The 14442-nt window shown below is 38.9% G+C and overlaps 1 long non-coding RNA gene across 1 annotated transcript; it reads left to right on the top strand.

Annotated features, from left to right (window-relative positions):
• Nucleotides 1–1503: 1503 nt before the first annotated feature.
• Nucleotides 1504–4166, top strand: LOC125304827. Its single transcript, XR_007195284.1, has 4 exons — nt 1504–2178; nt 2439–2573; nt 3781–3914; nt 4029–4166. It is a non-coding gene; the product is annotated as an uncharacterized LOC125304827 (long non-coding RNA).
• Nucleotides 4167–14442: the final 10276 nt, after the last annotated feature.

Below are 14442 nucleotides of genomic sequence, written 5' to 3'. Positions count from 1 at the left end.
TCCATTGCAGTAATCAACCCTGCTGGAGATAAATGCATGAATGAGTTTTTCTAAGTCATGTTTTGACATCAGCCCTCTGAGTTTTTTTGAGGTGGTAAAAAGCTGATTTAGTTATCGCTTTCATGTGGCTGTTGAAATTTAGATCACTGTCAATTAATACACCAAGATTTTTAACAGTATCCTTTGCCTTCAACCCTTTTGTGTCAAGGAGAGTGGCAACCCTACGTCTTTCCTCATTTTTACCAAATATAATTACTTCAGTTTTTTCTTTGTTCAGCTGAAGAAAATTTTGAGACATCCAGGTGTTGATTTGTTCTATACACTGACATAGATTCAAGAGGACCATAGTTGTTCGGTGATAGAGCTAAGTAAATTTGTGTGTCATCTGCATAGCTATGATATGAAATCAAATTATTTTTAATGATTTGTCCAAGTGGGAGCATATAGAGGTTGAATAATAGTGGTCCCAAGATCGACCCCTGGGGAACACCACAGGTCAAGGACGTTGGTGTTGAGGTACAGTTTCGATGGCAACAAAGAAGCCTTTCTTGTAGATATGATTTTAGCCAGCTGATAACTATGCCTGTAAATCCAACCCAGTGTTCTAGTCTGTGTAGTAAAATATTGTGATCAACAGTGTCAAATGCTGCACTAAGGTCCAGTAGTATGGAAGAATATTAGACTCAAAAGTTTTGTACGTGTGTATCACGTTTTGAAACTGTAGAAATTATTTGTAACTGTAAAATTGATCTGTACAAGTAATTGTCAATATCACAAATATGCCCTACAGTTACAAATCTATTCTACGGGTACGGATCGGTTTTACAGCTACAAATCATCCTACAGTTAAAAAATATTTTACAATTACAAATATATTCTACAATTACACATCAATATTCTAATGCACAAAAAAGCTGCTCTACAGTTACAAATCTTTCTACAGGTGTACAGACTTTTGCACCACCTTAGGGATGAGAAGTGTCTCATATGTATTGTGTGTGTGTGTAACAGGATTTGTAACTGTAAAAATGATTTGTGATTTAACAAAAAAAAAAACACGAACAATTTTAAGTATTACTCATATGTCGTTCACTTACAAATATATTCCACAGGTATGAAATATTCCACAGTTGCTGTCTTTCAATTACGAAACTATTCTGCCATTACAAATCTCTGCTGCTTGCACAAGTATTTTCTACAAGTATACAAATCATTTTGAGACTGTTCTGGCGCTTCCTGTTGAATAGCCAATGGCGATCCTCAGGTTTGGCTAGCCAACCATGAATCTCAGTTCACTAACCAATCACAGAGCAGGAGCAGCGCCGTCGTTGTCTGTGGGTGCAACCAAACCTGGAGTCTACGTTTGGAGCACGCTATTTTCCTGTATTCCTTGAGGTATGTTGGTAGCCTACACCACACAGACATGTTCTATGTCCACTATTCCTTGTTTACACAGCCAGTGTACCTGATATACGGGGCAACGAGGTGAGATCAATCAATGGCAACTAATGTCGGCAACAGACAAATAACTATTATATATAGCAAGCTACCGCTAGTTAGCCAAATCCCACTCAATCAGTCTGTCAGTTTAAGCAGCATACAAGTGCTAATGGAAATGTAGTGTGTGGATGGAAATAAATAACAACACTCAACATACTTTTGAAGACATTTTGTTTCAAGTTTGTAACAAATGCGGTCAAAGTTTTAAGGGAGTTTGTCAGTCGGTCATAAGGTAGGCTCAGCAAAACGAGGGAGGCGGCTAGCATTATTATCAAGAGGTGTGCTAACCATTAGGCCTTGTATGCCAGGTCTACCTCCAGATTGTGAGGTGCTACTTTGGACTTGACGAACTCTTATAGTAGGCAACAGAAACTCTTTACTGCAGAAAAACCGTAGTAGGTTTGATGCTCAACAGATTGCTCTGGAGTTAGTTATAAGTTAATAATAAGTATCCATTGATATGTGTGACAAAACATACCAACTGGTGTCAACATCAGCTAGGCTATGTTGGCATTTTCTGATGGTTCTTCATGACTGATCATAAGGTACAAAATAAATAATACAGAAATACAGTGCTGGGCATTGGTAGACAATCATATTAATCTGTCTATGTATCTATTTCTTCTGTGTAAGCAGTTTCTTATGGATCCCCAGTTGCTGCCTCCTTCTGAAGCACAGGTGGGTCATAAAATATATTTTACTGTCTATGAAAATAGGTCGCCGCCCGATGTGAGTTTCAAAAAGCATACCTTTTGAACTTGTTGACGGCAGTATTCCTACTTCCTTGGATGTGTATGTTTTATATTTTGTAAAAGTTAAAGAGAAATCACTACTATTCTATCTTAAAAAGTCAGTTTATTTTCAAACGTTTTTGTTGGTTCCTGTCAGTGATAGATCATTATCTATGATAAATTTATAGTTACTCTCTACACTGGTAGGTTATTAGAGAGGCTGAAAACCAGACTGGAACAGGCTCTTCAAAGGCAGCCTCTGGACCTGGACTATTTAGAGTTCCTCTGTACCAGTGAGTTGAGCCTAGTTCACTGAGTACTTTCATGCCATTTCCAGAAGAGGTAAGCAAAGTCTGTTTTTGTGCAAAATAAGTACAAACATTACCCCTGTTTTCAGAATACTTTCAGAAGGTGCCATTGAGTCCTGCTGTCCTGCTAAAATAAACTTCACTGACAGTTTTACATATTTTTCCCCTCACAAACTATTAGATACCAGAATACAGTTGTTTTGTACTGTAAAAATAGTATTAAGTGTTGATTTATATATATTTAAAACAAAGAGGAGACGGCAGAGCCTCATGCTTATAATCATTAATTAATTATAAAATAAATCATGGACCTACACCAGTAATCCTCACTATTTTTCTCACAAGAGACACATTGGCAGGGCAAAAAAATCAAAAGGAGAGCCTCTTTTTACGACATAACGCATTCTAAGTCACCTTTGCAAATGTGCATTTCTATATATAAATTGGACATCCCACAAAAAAAATAAATAACACAGCCAATACATTTTCATTTAAGACCAGTCATCTAATACTGGGATGAGTGGAAGCTGGCATGCGTGTCCTCGACTTTCTTCATGCTGTAATTTTAGTAGCAGGTTTGACAATACCCCTTTAGGAAGCACCATTAAAAGGCTTAATAACTTCCTTTCACCTTCATTATTGTATTTGGGTGAAGGGAGATGTATAATTAAGATGTTTTTGTTTTCACAGTGCAGGATTGTATGTTTATGAAGCACATTTGAAAAAAAAAATATTGACTGTTACCACATACAGTGGGTCCCATTCAGAAGTGGCCACTTCTTTAGCGTTTTCTGTGATTCATGCAGCTGTGTGAAATGTATTACAACTTATCGCCACAAGGTGGCAGTTTAAGTCCACTGTAGCATTTGTAAACAGGGCAGCGGAGTGCATTCAAAGGTGTTGCAGTGGCAGTGAGATACTGTAAGCAGAACGAAACTGAAGATCACCTCGTTGAAGTCATACAGTAGACTAGGCTAAATCAGAGCTTGCTTTTGTTTTTATCAACCTGGGGCCAGAGATGATGGCCTTTGGCGAACAGTTTAGGCATACTCAAAATGAGTAAAATCAAAAGCACTATACAGATGACATGGTTATGATGTATGGATTCCCAAGTGTCCAAGCTTCCAAATGGTGTATAACATAACTATGCTTCATAGCAATATGGGATTTAGAATGTTGGGGGAAGGAGGGTAGGTGTTCTTCATAAGGTTAAAATATTGTTGTTATGATACATTTAACAGGTCATAGGCAGACGGGAAAAGCAGGCCTTAAAAGAGGGCTACAGGATACTGGGGTGCTCCCAATGATAACAGAACGGCCAGAACTGGCTAGAGTTCTGTTCCCACAAGGTGTCTCATCTCTGATGGATCCTAAGGTATTAATGTTCAAGCATGTAAATGGAGGAAAACAACTGACAGAATAAAGTACATCATGACTATGGTACAGTGCACAATAGTATTCCAAACAGGGCACACTGTTTTTGTTGCAGATGAATTTGAAGAGTGGTTTGACCAGATGAGGCGGAGGTTGACGAAGATGAAATGGAAGACTGCCGTGTCACAGCCTACCTCAGACAATACGTTGCCGTGCCTACCTCAGACAATACGCTGCCGTGCCTACCTCAGACAATACGCTGTCGTGCCTACCTCAGACAATACGCTGTAAGTGGTATGACAAATATTTCCTAAGACCCCAGATTTTGAAACCTGGCTGATCAGAGTGATTTGGATTTGATGAGAGATCTGTACTTGAACCAATCGCAGACTGAAAAAATATGTGAAAGTATTTTTTTTCAAAAGTATCTTTTGTGATTGTGATGACTACATTTGCCATACACTCTATTCAGTAATATAGCTTACAGTGCCCTCCACATTTGTTAGCTCCCAGGAATCACAGATGTATGAAATGTTATAACTTTGTTCAGTAAATCACAAATATTATTTTCTTGTGGTATTATAAGTGGTATTATAAGTGTATATATATACTCTTTTGATCCCTTGAGGGATCTATGCATGTATCCCAATCCGTGAATTAGTGAAACACACTCAGCACAGTGAGGTGAAGCACACACTAATCCAGGCACAGTGAGCTGCCTGCAACAGCGGCGCTCGGGGAACAGTGAGGGGTTAGGTGCCTGGTCAAGGGCACTTCAGCCCGTGCCTACTGGTCGGACTCAAACCGCAACCCTCCGGTTACAAGTCCGGCTTAACCAGGCTAGCATTGTATAACAAACAAACTACTACTAAAAGTATTTTCTGATATTGTCTTTTAATTCTTAGTTTCTTTAGAGACATTGAAAGACTGGTGGTCTTCTGGATGGGATGGTCTGTTGGCAGGGGCAATGCTGACTGTACTTTGAAACTCCCCCTAGGGACAAGAATGTATGACACCTTCAAAGAAGCTATGAAAGCAGCGCTGAAATAAAGCAATTATGGTTTTGGCTTGATCTAGTGTTGTTTTCTGCAAGTTCAATGCAGTATAGTCAACAATTTCAGTGTTTCAGACGGTGACCAGAGTTCCAGTTGTTCAATGAATAAACTATGCAATGAGAAACTGTATGACGATTGCTATTTTTCCTAGTTGTATATTTAACTACAATGTGTGCACCATATGCAGTAGCCAGAAAAGTTGTGATTTTGTTTCTCAGCTGCCACAAGGCACCTATCCCCAACTTGCTCTGAGAAACTGGCTCTGGTAAGAATTTATGTCTAAGTTGCTTTGGATAAAAACGTAAGCCTAATGAATAAAATTATTTATTAAAGTTCACATATCCCAGCATTAGGGAATAATATTTAAAAATGCAATTTTAAATTTATCAGACAGGACAGGGGAGAAGTCTACAATAATGGTGTTCAAAGACTAGAATACAATAGACCTAAGAAACACATTTTAAAGAACAAATATAGGAGGGAAGGAGATGTATTTTCTATTCAGTGGTAGCTAGGCTACATGTTCTCCATGTTGATGTAAATAATGGTCCAGTGATCCAGTGGAGTGATCTTGAAGGCCCTTGATAAGAGATATTACATCAGTGTTTCAGAACAAGGACCACTTAACCAATAAATAAAAAAACCTCACAGACCACCTAGCTAAACAAAAAAAATAGTAGGCCTACTCATTGCTTATTACCTTGCTTATTGTCAGAGGATTCAAACAACGATGCATATTTACATGCACACTGAAACACTATGTAGAAAGAGAGCATTCTGGAAAAGCATGATTGTATTTGTAGTAGCTTATCTGCACAGGTACAGTTGGCAAATTATCAAAGTTAACAAACCATCAGAAATGTAAAACGATGACTGTAATTAACATAGCTGAAGTCGCCCATTTGAAATGTAAATAAATTGATAACTTAACTACCTTGGAACAGCCGAAAGATAACTGCCGATAGAGAGGGGAAACATTTTGTTAACGACTTGCCCCCTGTATCAGGTTCACTGGCTGTATTAACTATCAATGTACCTCAAGGAATATAGGAAACTAGCATCGGAGCCCGTTCCTTAATTAGACATTCTCTGCTAGCGTGCTCCAAGCGTAGACTCCAAGTTTGGTTGCACCCACACAACTATCCACGACGATGATGGCGCTGCTCCTGCTCTGTGATTGGTTAGTGAACTGAGATTCATGGTTGGCTAGCCAAACCTGAGGATCGCCATTGGCTATTCAACAGGAAGCGCCAGAACAGTCTCAAAATGATTTGTATACAGTAGAAAATACTTGTGCGAGCAGCAGAGATTTGTAAGGGCAGAATAGTTTCGTAATTGAAAGACAGCAACTGTGGAATATTTCATACCTGTGGAATATATTTGTAAGTGAACGACATATGAGTAATACTTAAAATTGTTCGTGTTATTTTTTTTGTTAAATCACAAATCATTTTTACAGTTACAAATCCTGTTACACACACACACAATACATATGAGACACTTCTCATCCCTAAGGTGGTGCAAAAGTCTGTACACCTGTAGAAAAGATTTGTAACTGTAGAGCAGTTTTTTGTGCGTAGAATATTGATGTGTAATTGTAGAATATATTTGTAATTGTAAAATATTTTTAACTGTAGGATGATTTGTAGCTGTAAAACAGATCCGTATCCGTAGAATAGATTTGTAACTGTAGGGCATATTTGTGATATTGACAATTACTTGTACAGATAATTTTTACAGTTACAAATAATTTCTACAGTTTCAAAACGTGATACACACGTACAAAACTTTTGAGTCTAATATTCTTCCATACAGTAGCACTAGGACTGATGTTTTACCTGAATCTGTGTTGAGGCGTATGTCATTGGAAACTTTAATGAGAGCTGTTTCAGTGCTGTGATTTGCCCGAAAACCAGACTGAAAGTAATCAAAATACCCATTTGATGTTAGGAAGGTGGTTAATTGATTAAAGACTACTTTTTCAATAATTTTGCCAATAAAAGGTAGATTGGATATGGGCCTGTAATTGTTTAGCATGGAGGCATCCAGGTTATTCTTCTTGAGAAGTGGCTTTACAACAGCTGTTTTCAGTGACTTAGGAAAAGTGCCAGACAGCAATGATACATTTACAATTTGAAGTACATCCGCCGCTATGAGGTGAAAAACAGTTTTGAAGAAATTGGTAGGCAGAGTGTCTAAGACACATGTGGAAGGGCTGAGATTCTATACCGTTTTTTCAAGTGTTTCGTAGTCTATCAAGCTGAACTCTGACATCAAGTTTAGTTTCCTTCTGTTTGTTGCTGGAAGTTCAGGTTGTTGAATTTGTAATTGAGCAGATATACAGTCTATGGATCAGACATATAGACCCTTTCAACAATAAAAACAATGCTTGAACATTCTATTTGGTTCCCAATCTATGTTAAAACGGAAGCCTTGTGGGGCCAACTATGATGCTGATAATGGAACTCTCTTGAAAGGGTCTATTACGGTGGCCGACAGGTGCAAACGACGTGCAACTTATGGCAACAGATGCAAATCAACAAAACACGTGCAAATAGATAAAAACACAACCAACTTAAGAAAACATCTTCATTTGACAACACGTGCACATCATTTAGAAAACGCGCTGCAAATTCAGACAACATTTACATTTCAATAACGCACAACGAAATCCACAACACAACGGAAGTGTTACCGGGGGACACTTAAAGGTGATGAACACCTCTGAAAGGTGGCGAACGGGTGTGACAACAACAGCTCCTGTTTAAAGAAATCTGGCTTGAAATGTAAGTATTTGGGTTTATCTTAACATTTTAATGGCACTTAAAAGTGATGAACACCTCTCCTTTACCAGAGACTTTTAAAGAAATCTGGCTTGAAATGTAAGTATTTGGGTTTATCTTAACATTTTAATGGCACTTAAAAGTGATGAACACCTCTCCTTTACCAGAGACTTTCTAATGTGGAGACACAGCACTCAAAAGATACTCCATAGAAATGCATGGGGCTAGTTTGTCACGCCAATATGGCCGTTGTCTACACATATCCCACCCCTTCCTCGGCAAAACGTCGACATGTGAATACATTGAGCCAATCATGTGGTGTGATGTGAATACATTGAGCCAATCATATGGTGTGTTGTGAAGACATCGTGCCAATCATGTGTTGTGATCTCGCCGCTGGAGCAAGATTGGTGTCGTGTTCTGCTGAAATGGATGCCCGACGAGTGCCCAAAAAGCGTTTATCAAATGGCCGCCGAGTGGAGGGACTTGCCTAAAAGGACTTTGCCCTTTTAAGAATGTCTTATAAGGGGAGAACTGCCACTCTCGGGAAAACTTCCGGTTTCTGAACTGGTTGCAGTTCCTTCTGTGGTTCCACATGAGGGCGCTCGTCCACGAGTGCAGAATGCATGGAGGTCTATGGAGCTGTACCCCTCAAAATCCACTTTTCTTGGGATATAATTTTTTTTCAAGTAATTTGAGTATTGCATTTGAAAGGGGAGGCAAAGAAAATACACTTGGTTGAGTATTATATTTTTTAAAGTCACTTAATTGTTCTAAAAAGCCTTTCAAATTTGTCAATGCTGTCATTCATTAGCACAATGCTAGCTTATTATGTGCAACAACGACCCAACCTGTAAGAAATCAAAAGGACATTAGTACTCGTTCATTCAACTTTTGACCTATAACCCATGTTGAAGTTATACAAACTACAATCAAATCTGAGATTTGTCAACGACAATCAGGTGAAAGAGACCAATTTAGCCGTCTAGCTCCATTGACCTCCATTCATTCTGCACTCATGGCGATCGCCCCCAGTGGAACTCTGGTGGAACTGCATCCAAAATTCGGTACAGTGGGACTTAATACGGAGTGGCAACATAGACATAATATACATAGACGCCGCATCGACCGCTACTCCTTACTAACGCTGACGAGATTTGGAGCCGCCATCTTGGACCGGTCATCCACTCCACTCAGTGTAATCTGTTTGGCCGGTGAGATGAGCTGTCAGCGCACTTAATTAATCATATCTCACTGAATACCGAACAGATTCTCACAGGTTTTTTTTTGCTGCAAAGGTCATACATGTAGCTATGATAGGACACATGATTTAGCGTATTTTAATATTCATAGTGGGTTTAAGAGTAATATAATATTCTGATATATGATATAAAGTGACCTGACGTCCGATATCAAATCTGGGAACATAATCCATGTTTGACAGCATAGACAAAACTAGTTTGATACAAGTTTAATGAGTTAAATATAGTTCACAGTTGACAGAAAAGTTCCATCAACAGCATTATTCACAGTCCACAGAAAGGTTCCATAAACATTTAAGTGAGATCAGTGCCATTCAGACATCTGAGGGGTATTCCGAGTAGGCCTATGTGGTTTAGTGACAAACTTGGGTAAATTGACTCAGAATAAGTTGTAAACCTCCCAGTAGAAAAGCTGTATGATACAGGAAACATGGTTGTGTGTTATAATATTCATAGTGGGCTTAACAGTAATAGAATATTCTGATATATATGATATATTATAAAGTGATGACATCCAATATAAAAACTGGGAACATAACTAATCCACGTTTGACAGCATAGACAAAAACTGGTTTGATACAAGTTTTAATGAGTTAAATTTACAGAAAAAAAATCCATTAACATTTTCAGTTCAGTGCCATCAAAAATAAAGTGATGAACAGACATTGGTGTGGCATAAAGGAAATGGAGTAACTGGGTTCAATATCAACATCATTTGTTAGACAAGTTCCATAAATATTGTAAAGTGCAAGTTTGTAGGTTTGTTTCTGATCCTTAAAAAACAGACATTGGTTTGGCATAGTAAGTGTAACAGTTCATCAATTCAAGACAAAAAGGTGACTTGTCACTTGTACAGTGTCAATGGGTTCATCAACAGCATCTGTTTTTACAGTTCACAGAAAGGTTCCAGCCCCAATGAAGAGATTAAATAAAAAGGAATTAAGAAACATTTTAGAAACTGCTAAGATCAACCCGTTCATTGCAATCAGTAAAGAATCAGGGAGTGTCTTCACAGGCTCAGTGAGACAGAGTTACCGTCATGCAGTTGGTTCTATGATTTCAACAACTGGTGCATGTCATTTTGTATGTTCCCACCTTGCTAAAATTGCTTGGGTACACTTTGGCTGAGAACAAAAGTGCTTCAGACAGCAGGTGGGCAAATAAGATGGCATAGTAAACTGGGTAAACTCCATAAAAGAGGACTGAGTCAACCAGACGATGGGAAAATGGGACAGAGTGGCGAATGCAGGTGATGAAGGTGGAGCTCATAAATCAAACATTCAGTCACAGTGTAGCAGATACCCTGCAGTACTGCAATGAAGAGCTGCACCTTCCTCAGTTCCAGGGGTGTGAGGAGACCGTTCAGTTCATTCACAGTCTTCTTGAACAAGGCAGTTGTTCTGGAGAGATACAAAATAATAAATAAAATGAATGAAAAGGAATTTGAGAGGCATCTTATTCTTGTTAGGGTAAATGACATGTGAATTATACAGTGTTGGGCAAGCTACTTCGAAATTTTAGTGAGCTAAACTATCAGTTACTCTGCCATGAATAAAACACTACACAAAACTACCACCCAGTCAAATGTATTAGTAGCCTAACACAGACACAGCAGTAGGCTAGTTCACTACATAGGAAGCTACTTTAAATTGTGCTAATTTCACATGACAAGAAAAGTGTAGCTTGTCTGGCTAAGCTACTTGATAAATAAAGAAGTTGAGCTATTGAAAAGTTACTTTATTCAGGAAAGTGAGGCTACCACCAACACACTTAGGCTACAAGTAGCAGCTAGCGATTGCCCAATAGGCTAGTCTGTGCCACTTATGTAAAATTCGCCGGCCAAATCTAGTATGATTTATTTCTACAATAGCCTTATTGTGTCAGTTGTAATCTAATTCAGTGTTATGGAATATGACTTATCAAGTCTCAGTTCATAGCCGGGTGAACACAGAGTAAACATAGCCTAGCTAGATGGCTACGATTTTCATACAGTAATATCAAAGATTGCTCCTTCTCAGCTCTCTGGTAATATTCTATTCACAAAATATAACCAATAGTACGGTTATGTTAAATCTTACTTGTGAAAAGTAAATCCCCCGAGTATGGTCCGCCGATTTGAGAAGGAACATGCTGCACAGTGCTGTCATCTTGTGTCTTCTGCTGCAACACAACGAGGAGTATGACCGGTCCAAAATGGCGGTCGCATTTCTTGTTTCCAGCAGCCAATGCGGCGTCTATGTATATTATGTCTATGAGTGGCAAGGCTCTCCGTAGACGGGCTCTGCCCTTACTGTCTGTACCATAGACAGTAAAAGAAACACTTCCGTTGTGTTTCTGAATTGCGTTCAGCTCGTTTCTGAAATGTAGATGTTTTCTGAATTTGCAGCGCATTTTCTAAATGATGTGCACGTGTTGTCAAATGAAGATGAAATGTTTTCTTAAGTTGTTTGTGTTTTGTGTCGGCCACCGTAATCTATAGAAAAAAACAGCACAATAGGGTCTGTGTAACGCTTTGCAGTACTTTGTTCTATTTGCTCCATCCGTCTGATCCAAATAAAAAATGTGTTCAACAATCCAATTTTCATTTTTTTCAACTGGTCAGCAAATAGATAATTGCTGCTATTTTCTACATTTGTCATTAGTCACACAAGATAAAGAAAAAAACAGAAACTGGATTGGAAACAAAAGTAAAATTCAGTTAATATTGGATTGGATTGGACTTGAGCCGTAGTAGCCTACAGGCCAATGTAGGCTATTTGCTGTTGAAATTAATACATGGATAAACTGATAAAATTATTCACTGTTATGTCTTCGTTTAATGAACCTAGTGTAAAGTATTAAATAAGCAAAAACGCCCCATGTCAAACAGTGCTTGAGGTAGCCTATTCATGGGTTTCATCAGGTCCCTTTACACAGGTGTATTAATCAAGCACCATGCAGTCTGCATTCATAATCAAGGTGCATGATTGTATACACCTGTGGAAAGGGACCTGATGAAACCCATGAATAGGCATGTATAGCATACCTGTCAACACAATAATAGGCAATGTATAGCATACCGGTTTTTCCCGGGTTTCTCCCGTATTTCAAGGTCATCTTCCAGCACCCTCCCGTTTTGTTATTTCTCCCGGAAAACTCCAGTAACTTGCATGGCCATCAAACTTCATTTTAAAATCATTGATCCATTCAGGTTGCCAGATTGTGTATGAAATACACCCTACACATACACGATCACTTAGTTTCAATGTCAACCGTTTTGTCATAGGCTAAAACCTGGCAACCCAAAACCCAAATAAGGAAGCCGGTGCCGACTGCGCAGCCTGAGTCTCGTGGTAAGCAAGCGGGCTAGTTGAATGGCCTACTCCAGAACAAGGGCGTAGGTTTGGTCTCAGCTTTGGTGAGGACACATCCCCAACTCCTGTTGTCACAATACCAACATTAGTGTTTCAATACCAATACTAAGTGAAAAATCTCAATTTCGATACTTTTGCGATTTTTTAAAACTTGATTTGGTTTGTGTGATTTGTGAGATCATTCACATCAGTGGCAATCATAGAATTTGATTGACCCTCCACACACACACACACAAACACAGACATACATAGAAAGTGATGGTTGTCATCAGTGTTAGGCAAGTTACTTCAAAATCGTATTATGTATTACTCATTACTGTCATTTCAAAGTAATTTGTTACAATTCAGATACATATTATAATGTAAGGCATTACACTACTATTGTATTACTTTTACCAAAATATCTAGAAATATGAATTTGGAATTCTAAATGCAGTTTATTATGCTCAATGCAGCTCATTGCACTTCTAATGGAGGGCGATGTGGTATAACATAATGACTGAGCTAGGCTTAAGGCTAGCAACAGTAGAATGCAATAGGCACAGTGATTGTTCCTTGTATTGCATCATGAGCCATCATAGGCAGAATTTTGTTAAAAGCAGACCAAATGTCAGTCTGGTCAATTGTGATAGAAATGCTGTAACTTTAGGCTTAGGCCTACTCATTAAAATCAACAGACAGCCCACTACCTGTATATTGTAACCCAAAACTTAGGCTACACAGTGCAGCTACTGGCCATTTTGGTGCCCTAACTGGCGAACTGGTAACCTAAGTATGTCATCGTATGGCCAACTATAAAGATGTAATCTGCCTGTTCCCAGGGATGGGTAGTATTTCTGAAACATAAAAAAAAATCCCGGAGGTCACCGGCCCACCGGACATTTGCCCGGTTGTACAGATTACCAGTCCGAGCCTGCTTTTACGGTTATATGAAACATTTCTATTTTTGAAGAATTTGACAATATATATCAAAGACCCTGGAAACCACCGGGTAAGATGCTGCATGGGCAAGTCAATACAGAAACACATGGTCAGATGGTCAGACCTCAGTGCCGCAATGAGAGCAGCGATGGTCGATCGTGACAAGCAGAGATCCGGCTTAAAATCTCTGTCACTGATGTATAGCCGCAGGCCAGAAGACATAGCTCTGTCTACCTACAGTCAATTTATCAATAGATGTCTTTGGGATATACAGTGCCTTGCAAAAGTATTCACCCCTTAATTTGACTAAAAACAGAAATAAAAAATCTTTTGGAAAAAATCCAACCTTTAAGGACACACATTTTCTTTGTGAATGAATAATGTTTCGTAAATAAATAAATGTTCTTCATTAAAATACAGGGTGAGTATTCACCCCATGTTAAATTCCCATAGAGGGAGGCAGAGTTTTATTTTAAAAGGCCAAGTTATTTCATGGATCCAGAATACTATGCATCCTGATAAAGTTCCCTTGGCCTTTGGAATTAAAATAGCCCCACATCATCACATACCCTTCACCATACCTAGAGATTGGCATGGTGTTATTTCAGTTAGCCTATTAGCTGGTTTGATTTGCATTGATGATGACTGCCTGTCCCTTGAATACACTGTAAAAAAAAAAAAAAAAAACCTGGTCTCCATCTTCAGCCCAGACTCCAAAAACAGCCTGGTTCAGCTTGGACCATGAAACAAACTGTTCCAGCCCATCTCTGATGAAATAAACATTTAGGAGAGTTTCAGTTGCACATGAGGGAGGGGCAAGCTATAGCTGTTTTGTTTGAACGTCAACAGAAGTGACATTACTCAACATCGCTTAGAGTACCTTTAAGTAGATGGCCTTGCTGCGGACACACACTCCTGAGCTGATCTGGAGACAGTGGTGTTGACACACTCAACATTCCAGGAGCTAAAACACTAGAGTCAGCCAAGACAAAGACATCCCTATTTTACAGTCACACATTTATAAATCGTGGCTAAGAAGAGGCTCTCGAACACAGGCACACACACACACACACACACTCACACTTTTCTCTCTCTCTCTCACACACACATTCCTAAACAGGCTCAATCATATCCAAACAAATAAGTTGGACACAT

This window comes from Alosa alosa, chromosome 12 (assembly GCF_017589495.1).
Source record: "Alosa alosa isolate M-15738 ecotype Scorff River chromosome 12, AALO_Geno_1.1, whole genome shotgun sequence".
Lineage (NCBI taxonomy): Eukaryota > Metazoa > Chordata > Actinopteri > Clupeiformes > Clupeidae > Alosa > Alosa alosa.
The sequence above is the reverse complement of the archived record's forward strand: the minus strand, read 5'-3'. Positions and strand labels throughout refer to the sequence as shown.